A 19,521-nucleotide genomic window follows, 5' to 3' on the forward strand; every position below is an offset into this window, starting at 1 on the left:
CAATGCACAACCAACTCATAGGTAACAACTCATATCTCTAGGTTTAAAGATTTATATGATGTTATCGTCTCACGATCACTCGAGATAAATTCCATGAAGTGATACAAGTGAGCGTGGGTTTATACCAATACTCATAACTTATGAGTACTCATGAATGTTGCAGCAACCATTGCCATGTCTAAACACCTTTAAGGCATCTACAAACCCAATTCATGGCAATCTTGATTCATACCTACTTCCGACGTATGATCGATTGTGGAGGTTTGAATAAATTAATTATTCTGGAAGTCATAACATGCAAAACTGAAACAACAGTAAATAATTGACAATGATAGTAACACTTTACTCATAAATAAATCACAAATTTTATTCATCATCAAACGTCGATTACATTTTACAAGTATCAGGAAAACTATCTAATATGTAAAACTAATATCGTCCCTTAGCCCGATGCATCTTGCATGCTGAAAATGCTTAACCCTCGTCAGTCCCTTCATAAGGGGATCTGCAGGATTCTCATCCGACGATATCCTCCTTGTCACAAGGAGTCCTTCTTCAATCTTGTGTCTTATGAAGTGATATTTTCTATCAATGTGTCGGGATCTGCCATGATCTCTTGGTTCCTTGGCTAAGATAACTGCACCATTGTTGTCATAGAAAATCTCTATAGGTTCATTAATAGCTGGTACAACTCCAAGGTCTCCGATGAAGTTCTTTAGCCATATCGCCTCCTTCGCTGCTTCACTCGCTGCTATATACTCTGATTCACAAGTCGAATCATCCACCGTCTCCTGCTTGGAACTCTTCCAAGAAATTGCCCCTCCATTTAAGGTAAAGATCCAGCCCGACTGAGAGCGGAAATTATCCCTATCAGTATCAAAACCAGCATTACTATACCCTAATACTTTCAAGTCATCACTGCCACCAAGGGTAATGATCCAATCCTTAGTCCTCCGCAGGTACTTGAGAATGTTCTTTACCGTTGTCCAATGAGCCTTGCCAGGGTTCCCCTGATACCTGCTGACCATGCTCAAAGCAAATGCCACATCAGGACGGGTACAAGTCATAGCATACATGATCGAGCCAACTGCGGAAGCATACGGTAATTGGCTCATCTCAGCTATCTCTGCCTTTGTACTCGGACTCTGAGTCTTACTCAGTTTGGTATTGCTTTGGATCAGTAAATCTCCTTTCTTGGAATTCTCCATGTTGAACCTTTTCAACACCTTATCCAAGTAGATACTCTGACTAAGTCCAATTAGTCTTCTACTCCTTTCTCTTAATATCCTTATCCCTAGGATATAGGTAGCCTCCCCTAGGTCCTTCATAGCAAAGCACTTCCCAAGCCAGGATTTAACCTCCTGCAAGGTTGGGATGTCATTTCCTATAAGTAGTATGTCATCCACATACAGTACCAAGAAGCTAACTATACTCCCACTAGCTCTGACATACACCCAAGACTCATCTTCGCTTCTCGAGAAGCCAAACTCTTTTACCTTCTCATCAAAACAAAGATTCCAGCTACGAGATGCTTGTTTTAATCCATAAATGGATTTCTCAAGCTTGCATACTCTATTAGGGTACTCTGTACTGAAAAAACCCTCTGGCTGATTCATGTACACATCCTCAGCCAACTTTCCGTTAAGGAAAGCGGTTTTGACATCCATTTGCCATATTTCATAATCATGAAATGCTGCAATGGCTAACATAACCCTAATAGACTTAATCTTTGCTACCGGCGAGAAGGTTTCATCATAATCAATACCTCGAGTTTGAGTAAAAGCCTTCGCAACTAGTCGAGCCTTATAAGTATGCACTTTTCCTTCCATGTCTGTCTTCTTCTTGATAATCCATTTGCACCCGACTGTTTTACGGCCTAGTACATTGTCAACCAAGTTCCAAACTTGATTGTCATACATGGACTGTATCTCGCTGTCCATAGTCTCCTTCCATTTAGCAGACTCCGGGCCTGCCATGGCTTCCTTAACACTACAGGGTTCATCCAAATTTACCAGTGTACTATCACTAATAAACGTATCACCTTCCATAGTAATATGGAAGCCATAATAAAACGAAGGTGTGTTCTTAACCCGTGTAGAACGCCTTGGAGGTACAGACTCGTCATCTGGATCAACAGGAGTTTCCTCCTCAGGTTGATTGCTACTGTCTGAGGTTCCTTCACCAATTGATTCTTGAATTTCTTCAAGATCAATCTGCCTCCCACTATCTCCTTCGCTTATAAATTCTCTCTCGCGAAAGACCCCTCTTCTTGCTACAAAGACCACATTCTCACTGGGTCTGTAGAAGAGGTAACCAAAGGATTTCTGTGGGTAGCCGATGAAAATACACCTTTCACTTCAGGGTTCAAGCTTATCATGAGTTTCACGCCTCACGAAAGCTTCGCAACCCCAAATTTTGATGTGGTCCAAATTGGGAACCTTCCCAGTCCACATCTCATGAGGTGTTTTGGTAACCTTCTTTGTAGGGACTAGATTAAGGATATGGGCGGCAGTCTCTAAGGCATACCCCCAAAAAGAGATTGGTAACGAAACTCGACTCATCATAGAGCGAACCATGTCCAACAAAGTTCGATTACGCCTCTCAGCTACACCATTCAGCTGTGGTGTCCTGGGAGGAGTCAATTGTGAGACAATCCCACACTCCTTAAGATAGTGAAGGAACTCGGTGCTAAGATACTCACCACCTTGATCGGATCGAAGCATCTTAATGTTCCTGCCCAATTGATTTTCTACTTCCTGTTTGAATTCCTTAAACCTTTCAAAGGTTTCGGACTTATGTTTGATTAAGTAGACATACCCATATCTACTAAAATCATCAATAAAAGTCACATAATACCGATTAGTATCCCTTGTGGCGGTTTTGAATGGCCCACATACATCAGTATGTATTAGGTCCAACAAACCTTCACCCCTCTCACAAGTTCCAGTGAAGGGTGATTTTGTCATCTTTCCAAGTAGACAAGATTCACAATTATCATCCGATTTAAGGTCAAATGATTCCAAGACTCCACTCTTTTGGAGTTGGCCTATGCATTTCTTGTTTACATGTCCAAGATGACAATGCCACAATGATGCTTTATCTAGACTAGTAGAAGAATCAACACACAACACATTATTTCCTAAGTTGTCTACAATCGACACAGTTTCATACACACCATCACAAGGTAATGCTTTAAAATAAAACACATTATTAAAGAAAGCATTAATACCACCACATTCATTATCAAACGAAAAGGTAAAACCTTGTTTGTACAAAGCATGAAAAGAAATAATATTCCTCACCATTTCAGACGAGTACACACATTTATTCAAATCTAATTTTAACCCATTATTAAGCAACAAAGTATAAACTCCAATCTTGGAAATAGGTGAAGCCTTCCTATTCCTCATGATTAAGTTTATCTTTCCGTGCTCCACATTCTCACTTCTTCTTAGGCCCTGCAAATCACAACATATGTGAATACCACATCCTGTATCAAGCACCCAAGAGTTAGAATATGCTGAGTAATTAGACAATATAGTGTAAATACCTGCATGGGTGGGTTTCACTTTCCCATCCTTTAGATCCTGCAAGTACTTAGGGCAGTTTCGCTTCCAGTGTGTCTTTTCATGGCAATAAAAGCATTCAGCATCCTTGGGAATGGCAGAAGGAGTGGCAGAACCACACTTGGTCTTTGATGAAGAGCCTTCAAGAGACTTTCCCTTGGTACCCTTCGAAGGGTGCTTCCTCTTCTTCCCTTTGCCTTGCCCAATAGCTAAAACAGGGGTAGATGTTGGAGTAGGAGTAGTAGAGGTAACAACTGCTTTACCCTTAAGACCGGTTTCAGCGGTCTTCAAGAGTCCTTGAAGCTTGCTGAGGGTAACTTCCTCCTTGTTCGTATGATATGTCATTCGAAAATGATCATAACAAGAAGGCAAGGAGTGCAAAATGATGTCAATTGCTAACTCCTCAGGGATGTTAACATTCGGCTTCAGCAAACGGTCCACATACCTTTGCATCTTTTGCATGTGGTCCGTGACGGATTCACCATCCTTCATGCGGGTAGTTATTATGGAGGAGATTATTTCATACCGCTCCTGACGAGCACTCTGATGGTACCTTTCCATCAGGTCTTGGTGCATCTCAAAAGGGTAGAAATCTTCATATGACTTTTGGAGCTCGGCTGTCAGCGTGGCCATCATGATACATGCCACCTTAGTAGCATCTCTCTTATGAGTCCTGAATTCAGCGATATCCTCAGGAGTAGCAGTAGACTCATCAAGTTCTTTTAACTCCTTATCGAGGACATATTCCTTGTCCTCATAACGAGTAACCATCCTGATGTTCCTAATCCAATCCATGAAGTTGGAACCATCAAAGATGACCCTCCCACAAAGATTCATGAGAGAGAAAGAACAAGTTGGGTTAGAGCCTGAATCATTAGTGTTGGAAGACATCTGAAAAAGAGAGTAAGTTTAGATTAGATATATAGAATCCTTAATAAGACACCCAAATGTAATATTAAGGCTAGGATCCAATCACAATATATTACACTTGGAAAAGGGATGTCGTAATCTGAGTAATAATATATTTGAAAGGTAGGTGAATGACGATTCACCAATTTCCACCATGAAAACGAAATGATTTATTAGGTTTAATTGGATTTGAAATTCCTAGATTATTTTGAGATTCATTGAACTTTTCAATGGCATGTTTCAATCTCGATTGTGCCCTTCAAGTTTTGTGACTGGGATGCCGAGGATCACAAAACAAGGTGTGAATAACCATGCTAATTCACTTGGTACTCTTAATATTATCACCTAATCAATGTGCCGGTTAACCACACACGCTCCATTGATATATGACAAACATTAAGTCACCCTTCGTGATCCTTACTAGTCCTAGTTAGTGTGCTGGTTAACCACACACGCTCCACCAACGACTTGGTAAGGTACAAAGTGTGAATTCCATGGACTAGCACCATGTTCACATTTTTCCTTAAATAACTAAGATTGGGAATTAAAAGAGTTTAGTTATTTTATAATATTCATTATACTTTTAATGAGGATTTAAAGTCATTGTTCGACCCGTTCGGCTAACGACCCTCCACCGATCAAGCAAGCGGTGGGTGAGAGTATACACCCATTAAGTCGCCATTTTATAGGCAACAACCTTATACCCACCTTATAGACCGGCTTCGTGAATGAGGCTTACTAACGGTAAAACGACTTATTCTTATACATATATATAATAATTAACCATTAATGTTATAAATAGTATAAGGGTTGAATTTTAACTATTAAAACTCTAAGGGTTGGAATTAAAGTTTATTAAAGTGTGTGAAACTTTACAAATTCCAAAACTTGAGGGCAAGTTTTGTAACTTTGCAAAACTCTTCATTTCATAACTTATGAATTAAAGGTTCATAAAAATGAAGACTCTTCATTTTCATGTAACTTATGTGTTTTAAGTGTGTGTTAAATAAGAGTGACCTTTGGAAATCCATAACTTGAGGACAAATTATGGACTCCATTAAAACACATAAATGATAAAGAATTAATCCTAAACAATTCAGCAAATAATTCCTATCATTTTCTAAATTCATAAGAACATGAACATGATCATCAAAAATTCAAGAATTATATGAACACATAAAATCATGGAATTTTGATATATGCTATTGAAAATGGATTAGAACAACCATTACACCAACTAAAATAAGTTTTATAACACCAAAACAGTTTAGGGTAATGTTTCTAGTCCATTTCCAGTAGCAAAAGTCGAGAATCTGCACTCTTTCGATCCTACTCGTCGAGTGCATGAACTGACTCGTCGAGTAGGTTGAAGTTTGCCTTGGACTCGTCGAGTCCCCCCAATGGACTCGGCGAGTCCACTATGCAGACAGCAATGATTTCGACTTTTTTCACTATTTTGCATCAAGTATCAAACAAGCAAGCCTAGGCTCTGATACCACTGTTGGGTTTTGAGCAATCTAACACTTTTTAAGTGTGCATGCAACCCTAATAAACCTTGGATCTATGTTTGTCTAAATACATGCAAAATAATAATTTTCCAAGGTTTATAACCTATCTAACATGGCATGGGGAACATTTTAACATAAAAGAGTTAGAAGAGATTACATACGTTTTGGTGAGTTTGGTTCTAAGGAGTTTGAGGGCCAAGCACCAATAGTGTGAATGCCTCAAATGGAATCACAAACACCACAAACTCTTGGAAAACTTTGAGAGAGTATACACCTTGTATAAAATCAGCCACACACATGCACACACACACACTAGTTCACTAGTTTTCTCTTAGGCCCCATTTCATGCTCCATAAGCATGCTTATATAGTGTGCATGGTTAGGGTGAAACCCTAATAACCCATGTCTTTTCCTTTCCAAGGATCCATGGGTTAAAAGCTCCATGGATCATCCATGGACTTCCACATAAGCCTAGCCCATTAACAAATGAGTATTAGCCCACACTATATAAAACAAATAGCCCATAATCTAATTAGTCTTCCTTTTAATCTCTAAATTAATTCATAATTAATTTAAGACTAAAACTAATTAAATAATGTAACTTCATATTAATATATTATAACTCATAATATATTAATAAGCATATGTGTATAACTCTCATAAAATTATCCATAATAGTTTGGATGAGATGCAACCCAAATGGACTATGTCGGTCGGGTCAAGTATATACCAAATAAGTTATGGACTTAGACACCTTATCCAACAAGATGAATATGGTATCATGCACTCCAGCAACAGGGCGAGTGAGGAGTTGTCAATTCCTAATAGCGCTATCCATAATGGCCATTGGCTCAAAGAGTTAATGGTTAGAGATAAGGGAAGGGCCTTAATACGATAAGTTCTCATGTTTCGTGTTGCATAGACATACATAGAGAGATATAACAATAAAATAGAAATCATGTTTGATACAAATCAATTTAAATACAACATTCAAATAATAGTTTTTCGGGACATGCTTTTCCACCCCAGAACATAAAAATTGAGAATAGGGGAGTGCGTGAATACTCACAATGTTTCGAGTAGGTACGAGTGGTGCCTCGGAATACACCACGTCTTAATACCGGGATCCTACGACATCAAACACACACTAGTGACTTTCCATGTCGAAATCTAATGCTAATATACTAAACTCTACATATAGTGAAATGCCAATCTTATGTTTTAGTATTGGATTTTATATTAATTGGTTACAATTTTTCTGAAATGATGAAATTCTATAAGTCGTGCGATTGAAACAATTTGGGATATTAATTTTCCAGATTTAGTAATATAAATTGAGGATATTTCAACACATTTAAAGGTGTTTTAAATTCCTAAAAATGTAAAGTATTATCAAATAGTTTCCAAAAATTGTCAAACCTTGTATTTTCATTCTAAATACAATAGAGGATTTCCAGAAAATTTTCCTTGAATTTTTGATATGGTTAACTATTTTCCAAAATTCTAAGCCTTCATAACAACATAAATTCACCAAAAACAGCACTCAATGGATAAAATTTCTCAAACTTTTTATTTTACTGTTATTACACATTACTAAGCTGGGAAAAATATAAAAATGGATTTCCAAGATGTTTAACTAAATGTTATGATTTTTGAGCATTTATTCCAATAAAAATTAAAATAAATAGAAAACAGTTTCCAAAATTACCCAAACTTTTTATTTTACTGTTATTATACATATAGAAGCTGGTAAAAATATAAAAGATATTTTTCAGTGGGTATTTCTATTTTTCTTTGTTTTATCCCCTTAATTAATTATTAATTGAAGAATAAATAATAAACAGTTGAAATAAATTACCAAATTTTTTTGTAACATCATTTACAGTATAAGTGATCTGGGAAAAATACCAAAAGTGATTTTCATCTTGTATAATCCGGTTTTGGGTATTTATGTATATTTAAGTGTATTTAACCATAGAAAATAGGAGAAAAATAGTATACAGAAGAGAAAAATCATCAAAAGTTTTATGTAACCTCCAAATGTACAACAAGATGTTCTAGTAAATGTTCATGAATTTTAGATGATCAGAACTATTTTTCCTATTTTTAGGCCATTATAATTACCAAAAATTAGGAAATATAGAAAGGCATGATGAAAAATTATGCAATTATGTTTACGAGTCTCCTACTTCAGGTAAGAGCTGAGAAAATTGTTAGATGAATTTTTTACGCTCCCTAAAGTGGTTTTGTGATTTATTGGACCCAAACAAAAAGAAAATCAAAAATCGTACTAAACAACAACATAAATCGATCAAACTTAATGAGAGGTCATTATTCACCATGGGGGTCATCCATGAATTAATTCAGGATTTATATATACACCTCTGAAAGTATTTTATGCGATTTATGCCCTTGTTTTCTTGTAACAATTTTAATAAATCAAGGAAATGATAAAAAGTCTTGGAATTTTCTAGATATTCATATTACCTTAATGGGAATCTGGAAATTTTTTATTTTGAATAGTAAAGAACTTTTAGATATTTTTATAAACAAAATCATTTACATGCACTATTAGTAATGTACTATGATCATCAAGCTCTTTAGCTTGGTGTACATCACATGCATCACGGTTTGAAGACCATGCATGGACATATATTGGTCATAATGATGTATTTAAAGGAAATACTTGAATTCATAAGGTGTATGAACCTTTAAAACTTGTAAAAATCCGAACTTTAGTGTTTGACATAGGTTTTGGTCCTTGGATTTCACCATTAAACAACATGCATGTTGTTCTTGGGTGAAACCCTACCACCATCATCATCAAACTCGACATTCATGGACATGTTCATGAATGTTCATAAGGAATGATGTAGAAATATGAGAAGTACAAGAAAACCCTTTAAAACAAGAAGGAAAAGTAAGGGAAGATGAAGGATTTTCGTGAATACCTTGAAGAATAACCTTAGAAGATGAAGATTTGAGTGTGGAGAGGTGTTCTTGTCTGATTATTTTCGTGGGTTTGGAGAGAGGAAGAGAGAGTTTGAGAGTTGAAAGGGTGGAGTGTGTGAGAGAGAGTGAAGAGAGAAGTGGAAGTGTAGGGATTGTGTTTAATGATTGAAGTTTTGGGAAGAGAGAGCATGGGGGAGAGGGGGTGCCGGATTTTGAGTGTATTAAAGGCCCTCTCTCTCCTAAATTTAAATTTTATACGTTTCCCTCTTCAATTTTTATAAAACCCTAATTTTTATAAAAGTGTTTCTTTAAGTAATTATTGATTTATTTAAAAATCTTGTTTTAACTAATAAATTATGATTAATGTTTGATAATTTAAATTTTTATTTCATTGATTATAACCCATAATTTGATTATTAAAAATTTGATATTAGGAAGTTTATAGCAAGTTTTATAGAGTTTTTAAGTTTTAAAGTTTATAAATTTGGATTTTTGGCTCTTTAGAGTTTTTGGAACATTGTTTGATATTCACCATCATATTGGAATGAAATTAGAATATTTTAATTTATTTTTAGGGTTTTATACCCTTTTGCAATTGTAACAAAGTTTGAAGTTTTATTCTAATTATGGTATTGGCATTTCCTATTGTAGATAAACAACTTACTAGAATCGTAAGAGTCAAGTATATTAGTCCTAGATTTTAGTTGGATGCTAGTTTATGCAAGATTTTTGTCACACCCCCAAACCTGAACGGCGAAAACGTTCGGGGGCGGATTACTTCATCTTATAACGTAACAAATGAATACATAGTAAAGATAGTAATACGACCATCATATATATAATTGAAAGTTTACATTTGTCAAAAGTTACATGTTCAAAACCAATTACAAATATGATGTCAAAATATGAGATTAAACTAGCGCCACAGCATTCCTTCATCAAAAGCATAATGATACCTGTAGTTACTGAATCCCTGGGACATAGAAGTAATTTTGAAAGAGTAGATCAGCATTTAAGCTGGTGAGTTTCATAAGTATTTAATGACAATGTTTGTATGAAATGAAATGTCTTGTCCTTGTTGATTTGTGTTTAGAAAATCCTATATTTTCTACTAGTATAAAAGTAGTCTTCCTTCAAGACCAAAGTTTGTTTCCAAAAATTGTATGTAAGTGTAAAAATAACCAATATGTTTGAAAACCCCGTAAATCAATGTATTTTTAATACCTCATGTGAGTTTTATAACCATACTACACTACTAGAAAAAAGGCCTTTTACGACGCGCAAAATACGACGCTCATTGATCTATGTTACGCAAAGAAGAGTGACATTAGAAAAATGTCATCTCTTCAAAAAATTGAAGGATAGAAGACACGCATTATTGCGCGCCCTTAAATCAGTGTCTAAAAAAAACACGGAGGGCACCTATAATAAAATGCGCGTCGTCTAAGGATGTCGCTTTATAGTTTTTAATGGAACGCGCGTTCCATCCTTTAACAGTAGGGGGAAATGAAATTCTGAAAAAATTAAAAATCCCGCCTTCCTTTTTTTTTTCTCCTTTCCCTCTTGCCCAAATTATGGACGCTCCTTCTTTCCCCCTCCCGACATTGACTGCTGCCTACTTCTTCCCTCACTTCTACCTACTAGAACCACCATATCTCCCACACGATCCACGTTCCAAACGGCTCGATCCCAAACGGGGTACGATTGCGTACCGATCGCCGACAGAAACGCCCTCCGGTACGTCATACTTGCGATCCCACCAATTCTTTAAATCGATACCTGAAACGTGAAATTGGCAAATTGGATTCCACAGAAATGCGATTGGGATCGGGAATTTTGGTTTTGGAACGCCGATTTGTGAAATTGGCGGGAAATTGTTTTTATCCGGAGAAAAGTCACCGATGCTTGATTTCTTCCTTAAGCCCTCGATTCCATGTTAAGTGTTTGGACTTCCAGATCTGATTCTTCTTTATCACTTTTAATAATATATAATAGCTATAACACTTATCCAATATCATCACTTCACCATGATTTCACTTTTGTTCTACACCTTTCAGGAAGAGTTGTTGATAGAAGAGAGATGATGGTTTAATTTGCCAAATATGGGCCTAATGCTGAAAAAATGTGAGTCACATTCACATATAATCTAATATATTTCTAAATTCCAAGAATCAGATATGAAAAAGTATATGGTTGTTTGACTAATGTGGTTGTTTTTATTCTTGTTTTAGTCACAAGGGAAGGATACTTGAACCAGTAGAAAAGCTGAAGGGTGGATTAAGGAGCCGAAGTCCTAGACCAAGGTATGATGAGAATGTAGTTTTGACCATTCTACCCTTGTATTGGAGTTGATGTTTACCCAATGTAGTTCCAGGTATAGAGATGAATACAAGGGCTACAGGAGGATAAGTCGCAGCAGTAGCAGGGACAGGTATTATGGAAGGGACAAAAATCGTTACAGAAGTAGGACCCTCATGCAGTAGGAGTAGGAGCCCTGATTATCATAGAAGAAACAAGAGGGGTAGAAATGATGATGATTATGATGATGAGAGAAGCCCAAGTAGGTCTCATATAAGGTAAAAAGCCGTAAATGCCCTTATCATTAAAAATAGCATCCATAAAAAGTTTTGTTTGTCTGTTTAAAGTTGATGTTTCATTAGAAACCTGATGGACTATTCACTATTCTATATGTGTTTGTTACTTACATAGAAGTACTAGTGTTGAAAAGACTAGAATGCCCTTATCATGTGATGTGTCAATAAACTGATGGATTACACAGAAGCAGGTCTCCTCCACGTAGGAGTAGGTCACCTTCTAGAAGCAGAAGCCCTGAAGGAGGAGGAAATTAGAAAGCATCAACATCATCACCCTATTCCCATGGTAGAGCTGATTCCAAAAGCCCTTTGCAGCGTTCTGATTCCATTGTAAGTTTTTTTTACCTGTGGAATCATTGATTCCGAGTGTTGATATTTTTTTATTGATTACTTTTTATCTTATCTTTTATATATTATTAATTATTATTAACCCTTGGTTGTGGTATAATATGTAGGGTTTGCCTAGACCAATGGGGTTGATGAGTACTAGTCATTTGGAACAAGAAGCTGCAGTACTTGCTTTGTCAACTTTGATGACCATAGCTCCTGCAGAAGTTTATGCAGAATTTGAAAAGGTAATTTTTTTTATTTATTTATGAACTTTCAAAGCAACTTTTATTGTTTTACATCACTTGAATTTTGGTGCATTAGGTCGTATAATATGTTGAAATGTTGAACGTTTTATGATGAGATTGTTTCAAATAAAGGAAGTAGAATAAAGGATAAATTAATTCATAACGTCTACGAAACCTCGTATACCCTTCTCTTGAATGGTGAAATAAATTATAGAGGCGAGATAGACAAAGGAGTATGGGGTGGCTGAATCATTCCATTTGGATCCTCATTACACAATAAGTTTATGTTTGAACCATATAAAAGTGTGTCTAGCTTTGTATGATCCAGTTGCAGCAAAAGATAAATTATTCAATTTTTTCAGCATCTGTTGTGTATGGTGACAGTTTTGTTTAGGTTGCATCCACTAAGAATGTATCAGCTTTTTTAGCATCTGTTGGAAAGTGAATGTTCAAAAGGGAAAAACGATATAAGTGCACATTTGTTACTATGCTAATATGAATTGAGGATTAAGCTATTAGTTTCTAAATCACAAACAGTGTTTGCTGCCTTTCTTAATCTGTTTGAATATGAAATCAAGCCTGTGTTTATATTTGATTTGATTGTTTATGTGAGTTTTTGGTCGATTTTGGTTTAATGTTGTGATTAATGTAGGGCTTGTTAGAATATAATGTTGCAGAAATTATCCTTATGTGTCTTGACACATCAAGTTTGTTAATTATTTAGAAAAGTATTATAAATTATCTTTGATTTCATGAGAATATAAATGCTTGTTTGTCATATTCAATTCACATTCGGTAAACTGTTGTGTCCACATGATACTAAGGAATACAATTCTGTAATTGACTTGGGCATAAACATGTTATTTTGATCAAGAGAAAAAGAAAAATAGCCTAGATAATTAGCAACTTATAAGTAGGTTGGTTGGTGTTATGTGAATGTGAAAGGGGTAAGTGAAATTTGAGAGTGATTTGTGTTTTTTTAGTCACATTGCATCGGTCTCAGTTCCAGCTAGGAAATGGTGGTTTGTTTGGTGCTAGTTATATTCAGGTAAAAGATTTCCCATCTCTTATATTAATGTTTGGTTTTAATGTTTGGCTTATTACATTACTTTTGTCTCCTTTGTTGTATTGATGAGCCTTGAGCATGCTGGGCTGTTAATGTTCCTATTTGTTTTCATTTATGCAGGTAACAATCTTGTTGAAAGGACTTGTGAATCAGATATTAATGGTAACAAGTTTAACACTCGAGTCCATACAATTATATGTTAATGGTAACAAGTTTAACACATGTGTCTTTGTTATACATACAAACTGAATGCAATGGATTGTATTTTTTGTATATGGTATTTTATTTCTATTATGAGAGATTAAATGCAAATTTAATTTATAAATTAATAAAACATAAATATATTAAAAAAAAAATTAAAATTACGATACGCAAAAATGTGTGTCGTCTTCATTTATGACATGGCCTTTCTTGACTGGTGCTTCCTTGATACGCATTGCGTGTCATAAACACGCGCGTCGTAAGGTTACGACACGCAAATGCGTGTCGTCTTCCTTTATGACAGGGCCTTTCTTGATACGCATTGCGTGTCATAACCGCGCGTCGTAAATGCGCGTTGTAAATGCGCGTCGTCTATAGATGACGCGCAAAAGCGCGTCATCTCTCTTTATGACAGGGCCTTCCTTGACGCGCATTTGCGCATCGTCTGAGCGTTTTACGACGCGCAATGAGCGTCGTAAAAGGCCTTTTTTCTAGTAGTGCTATTGACTCGGAATGCCTATACACAACGTTCTTTAGGCGTTGGAATGTTATGACGTTTGTCACCCCAAATGGTGGACCGTAGCTAACAATCAGGGCGTGGGTTGTCAAGCCCGTATAGATCTATACACAAACACCATGCTCCCCCTCCAATGGATTCTGGTATATAATACAGGACTTGAAATGTGTACTCGAATGTACGTGAAGTTAATGTCTCATAGAACCATAGTATAAAAACAGATTTACGTGTTAAAATGTTCATTTGCGCTATTGTATATGAAAGTGATTTTTCGAAAATCATGTTTCTAGTATGTAAAAGTTAGCAATATCCTCATAAAACTATACCTATCATAGTTTTCTAAAAGTGTGCCTCGTTTGTTTTAGAATATATAGAAAAGGAAACACTTGTTACGAAAGCATAGATTTTTGTAAAGCCTAAGATAGACACATATACTTTAAATCTAGGAAAAATGTTTAGTTTATACATGCATTACAACAATTTATAGTTTTAAAGATAGAATGCTATTGTAATATATTTTGTATACGGGAGTTCCATATAAAGTTTATAAATCACATATGATTCTACTTAATAAAAGTGTATAATAATCTTTATATATAACACCCGATAGTAGGCGTGTGTTTTACTTGTATTTCGCCCCTTAGAAAGCATATAAAAGCGTTTAGAATATTAAAAAGGTTAATTTAAGGGGTATGAACTCACTTGAAAGTTTAAAGATAGCGAGATGGAAAAACCGGGCAGAGTTTCATCTCGGGAAACAGATTTTTCTCGGGAATCTCGGGAGTAAAATCGACCTTCGGGACTTGAGCAAAATGACCAGGGCTTCGGGGTAGTGCGGGCACGGAAATCGAGGCAATATCGTGAGAGAAATGAGAGAGATGGGGTGAATTTTCCGGAACCCTCACATCTCTATTTATAGGAGGCTGAGAGGCCTCGTTATGCGGGGTGTACGCACGTACGCTGGGCGTACGCGTACGTCATGCGTGACCAAGTCCTCGACTACCTCTGAGCTCGGATGGGACGGGTCGGTAGTTCGCACAGGTGCGATGTGGACGATCCGAGGCCAAGGCCTTCGCGTACGCGGGGCGTACGGGGTTACGCGGCGCGTAACTCGGATGAGTACGCTGACTCCCCCTTCGGATAATACCGGATTTTGAATTGAATAAATATATAATTTATTTAACAAACTTCAAAAATTCATATCTTCTTCACACGAACTCCGTTTTTGACGTTCATTATATCCCCGCGAAGGTGAGACCATACTCTACAACTTTCGTTTAGATTCCGTCGGCAAATTCCGAAATTATTTTTATTGTTTATTTATAAAATGTTGTGATTAAGAAATTTCTTTAAACAATTCATAACTTCTTTATCTGATGTCGGTTTTTGCCAGACTTTTTACCGTTGAAATACCATTGTTGAGACTTTCGATTCTCGTTTAAGTCATTCCGTCCAAAAGTCGCTCGATCTCCGATTCGAGTTTTTAGTTGTCTGCTGCTAAGCCGAATTTGGAAAAATCTTAACTTCAATATACGAAGCCGGATTTGGGTATTCTTTTTACGTACGATCCCGGTTTAATGATATAAAACATAGTGGGTAGTTAAATAGAAACTTTTTGGACATTTTAATATCAACGTTAATTTTATTAACTCAAAAGTGGCTACAATACTTGACCTATTAGGCCATTACAAAGAGTTGAAATATCGGGTTGTTACAATTTTGACCTAATTTATACTAATAGGCCATGACATGTTGTGCATGAATGGTTTTTATAAAGATGCATGAGTCCGAGAATGACCTGAATTGACAGTTGTCACATAAAACTCCAATTCATGGTATTCAAAACCAATAATTAGGTCAATGATGGATCTATAATGTTTTAATGAAGTTTTTGGTCAGACTTGTTTAGATTGTAATTAAGCTTTGTTAATATAGTTTAGTTATATTTTGGAGTTAGGCATATTTATTCCAATTGAAAAGCAAAATGAAAATTAATTAAGTCAACTTTGATGTTTTAGAAGTCTAAATTGGAAATTATGTGATGATCTTGTAGAATTATGATCTGATTATAGCAATGATATTAATCAACATATAATTTTATGTTTGGATAAAGTTTTGAAATCTACTTATCCATCTTAGTTCATTAGAATTCGAATTGGATGGATTAAAGTCAATTTAAATGACTGGGGTGGTCATTTATCATGTTTTTTTTTTCTTATTGTAAGTGCTTATTTGGGAAAACGCATAGGTCATACTTATCATGCCTAAAATAATGCGAGTCATTTTTTTATGCTATCAAATGTCACAGTCTATGATATTTTTACTTTCGGTATATTGGGTGGTCATTTTATTGCTCCTATTGTTTCCTTATGATCACATACTAAGTGTTTATGAGTTTAGATGTAATAACTAAACTTTGTAAACCTAATTATCGTGTTGGAGAGTTGATGATTTCATATATGCTTTCAATATTCCTTATATATCTTTAAAAAATTCACTGGAGGATTGTGTACACAATTAAGGTGAGTACATAGTAATATCCAAAAATTTAAGACTAGGTTCTTAAATTAATGAAGTAAGTAAATGAAAAATGATTTATATAATAAATAATTATCGGTTAATCATATCATTAATTGATATAAAGTTAGAAAGTTAAAAGTGGAAATAATAAGAATTTAAAAGTTCAAGGGCCAGAATTGACAAGTTGGGAAAGTAAGTTGACCAAAGGGTTGAATCAATTAATAGAAAGGACTACACAAGTTATAAAATGGACGAGGAAAGATGTATTATGTCAAAACATATGTTAAAATCACAAAAGATGAGTTCATGGCGGGAATTGACAAAATGAGCAAACTTGGGGGACCAAATGGTAAACACTTGGAAAATAAGATGTACTTTCCCTTCCCTCATCTCATTCAAGTCCTATTTTGTATCAAGGAGTATCCGTAATGTTGATTCCCATCTTTCTTTGCTCCTAGGATTAAATCTAAAGTTTTCTTGGTTCAGTTAGTGCAAGTTGTTAAAAAATTAAGTGTTGTAGAGTATAATTTCTCTATTTTTCAACCTAGAAATCGAGTTTGTGAAATATGTAAAAATCCAACGTAGAAATTGATGAGATAAAATGTTATGTTTTTTTTGTCTTACCTCCCTTAAGTGGTGTCCATGGTTATAATCTCAACCAAATCACCCATTTGATGGATTTTATGACTTGGGCAAAAATGTCCATGAACCCTAAAAACCTAATTTAAGGATATTACAATTATGATTACATGAGATCGGATTACATAAACTAGATGATAATTGATCACAACAAATCCAACTGGAATGCTTAAATTCATCCATGATGATAGAATCAAGCATAAGCATGCCTTTTAGATGGTTTTGAGAGAAATTGGAATGAAAACAATGAAATCATTTGTATGTGATACTCATAAGCATTATTTGATGTCACACCCCCAAACCAGAACAGCAGAATCGTTCGAGGGTGGATGACTTCATGCAGTATCGTAACAATTGAATATATAGTAAAGAAAGCAATACAACCATCACATATATATAATTTAAAACTTTACATTGTTGAAAGGTACTTGATTCAAAAGAAATTACAATATGATGTTTAAAATGAAATTAAACTAACACCGCAACGTCCCTTTTTCAAAAGCTGTAGTTTACCTGTATTACTGAATCCCTGAGAAATACAAGTGATTTTGAAAGAGTAGGTCAGCATTTAAGCTGGTGAGTTCACAAATATTTAGTGATAATATTTATATGAAAAAGACGGAAAATGGTTTGTCATGTTAAATGTTCCAAGAAAATCCCATATTTTCTACTGTAGTAGATGGTAGTTTGATTGTTCCAAAGCTATAATGCAATAGTGCTTTTCATGCCTAAAATAGTAGTTTTTGTATAAATTGTTAAGGCATTTGAAAAATACCATAAATTAATGTGTTTTTAATACTCCATGTGAGTCTTATAACCATGATATTTGACCAGGATGCCTATATCAACGTTCTTCAGGTGTTGGAAAGTTATGACGTTTGTCACCCCAGGCCTGCCGGCCTAGCTGTAGCTAACAACTTAGGTGTGAGATTCTCAAATCCCGTATAGATCTATACACAAGTATGACACTCCCCCTATAAGGGATTATGGTATATAATACAGGACTTAAAATGCATACTCGAAAGTACGTGGAATGTCTCACAAAATTTAGTATAAAACAGATTTACGTATGAAAATGTTCATTTGTTCTTGTATATGAAAATATCTCTTCGATATAGTATTCCTAGTATGTATGTGTTCATGATTTTATAGTAAACTATACCTATTATAATTTTCAAAGTTTGTTTCGTTCATATAGTAAACCCTAGTGTAATGCTCACTCATTATGTAAAGTATAACACGCAAAGTGACTTAACTGATCACATGCACCTAATGTAAAAATGGAGCATTGATTTGTATGTATATATATATATATATATATATATATATATATATATATATATACACACACATTTTATTTCCACAAGACAAGGTGTTATTGAAAATATATATATTTCGTACGAGAATACTCATGTAGTAGTTTATGAATCACATATGATTATTTAGATAAAAAGTTTATATAGTGATTCGTTAAGTTACACATGATAATAACCGTGTGTTTTACTTGCATTTCCCCCCTTAATATTGTATAAAAAGCATTTATCAAACATTTAAAAGCGTAGTTTATAGGGGTATGAACTCACTTGAAAGATCGAAGAAGGCGAGATCAAAACCGGGAAGAACTTTGACTCGAGAACGCAGATTTTATCGGGATTCTCAGGAATCTCGGGAGCACAAACGACCTTCGGGGCTTGAGCATGGAAACTAGGGCTTTGGGACATAACGTGCATGAAAAACAAGGTAAAAACGCAAGAAAGATGAGAGGAAATGAGCATTTTCCCCGGAACCCTCACATCCTTTTTATAGGGGCTGGGAACCGCCTCAGTACAATGGGCGTACGCATGCGTCATGTGTGACCGCATCCTCGATTGCCTCAGATTTCGGATGGGACAGGGCATAGCTTCGCATAGGGGGCGACATTGGACGATCCGAGGCCTATTCCTCAAGTACGCTGGGTGTATGCTGTTACGCCAGACGTAACTTGGATTGGCCCGGTGACTCCCCCTTCGGATAATCCCGAAATTTGATTTAAATTTATATTTTTATTATTTGGTAAACTTCAAAAATTCATATCTTCTTCATACGAACTCCATTTTCGATGTTCTTTATATCCCCGCGTAGGTGAGACTACGTTCTACAACTTTCGTTTAGACTCCGTCGGCAAATTTTGAAATTATTTTTATTATTTATTTTTAAAAGGTAGGGGTAAGAAAAGTTCGTTAGAAATCTATAACTTCTTTATCCGATGTCTGTTTTTGCCAGACTTTTTACCATTGAAATACCATTGTCGAGACCTTCGATTCTCATTTAGGTCATTCTGTCTAAAAGTCGCTCGCTCTCTGTTTCGAGTTTTTAGCTGTCTACCGCTATACCGAACTTGGAAAAATCATAACTTCCTCATACGAAGTCAGATTTGGACGTTCTTTTTATGTACGCCCATGGTTTAATGATATCTAACATAGTAGGTAACCAAA

The sequence above is a fragment of the Lactuca saligna genome, chromosome 5 (genome assembly GCF_052625555.1).
Source record: "Lactuca saligna cultivar CGN05327 chromosome 5, ASM5262555v1, whole genome shotgun sequence".
NCBI classification, from domain to species: Eukaryota; Viridiplantae; Streptophyta; class Magnoliopsida; order Asterales; family Asteraceae; genus Lactuca; species Lactuca saligna.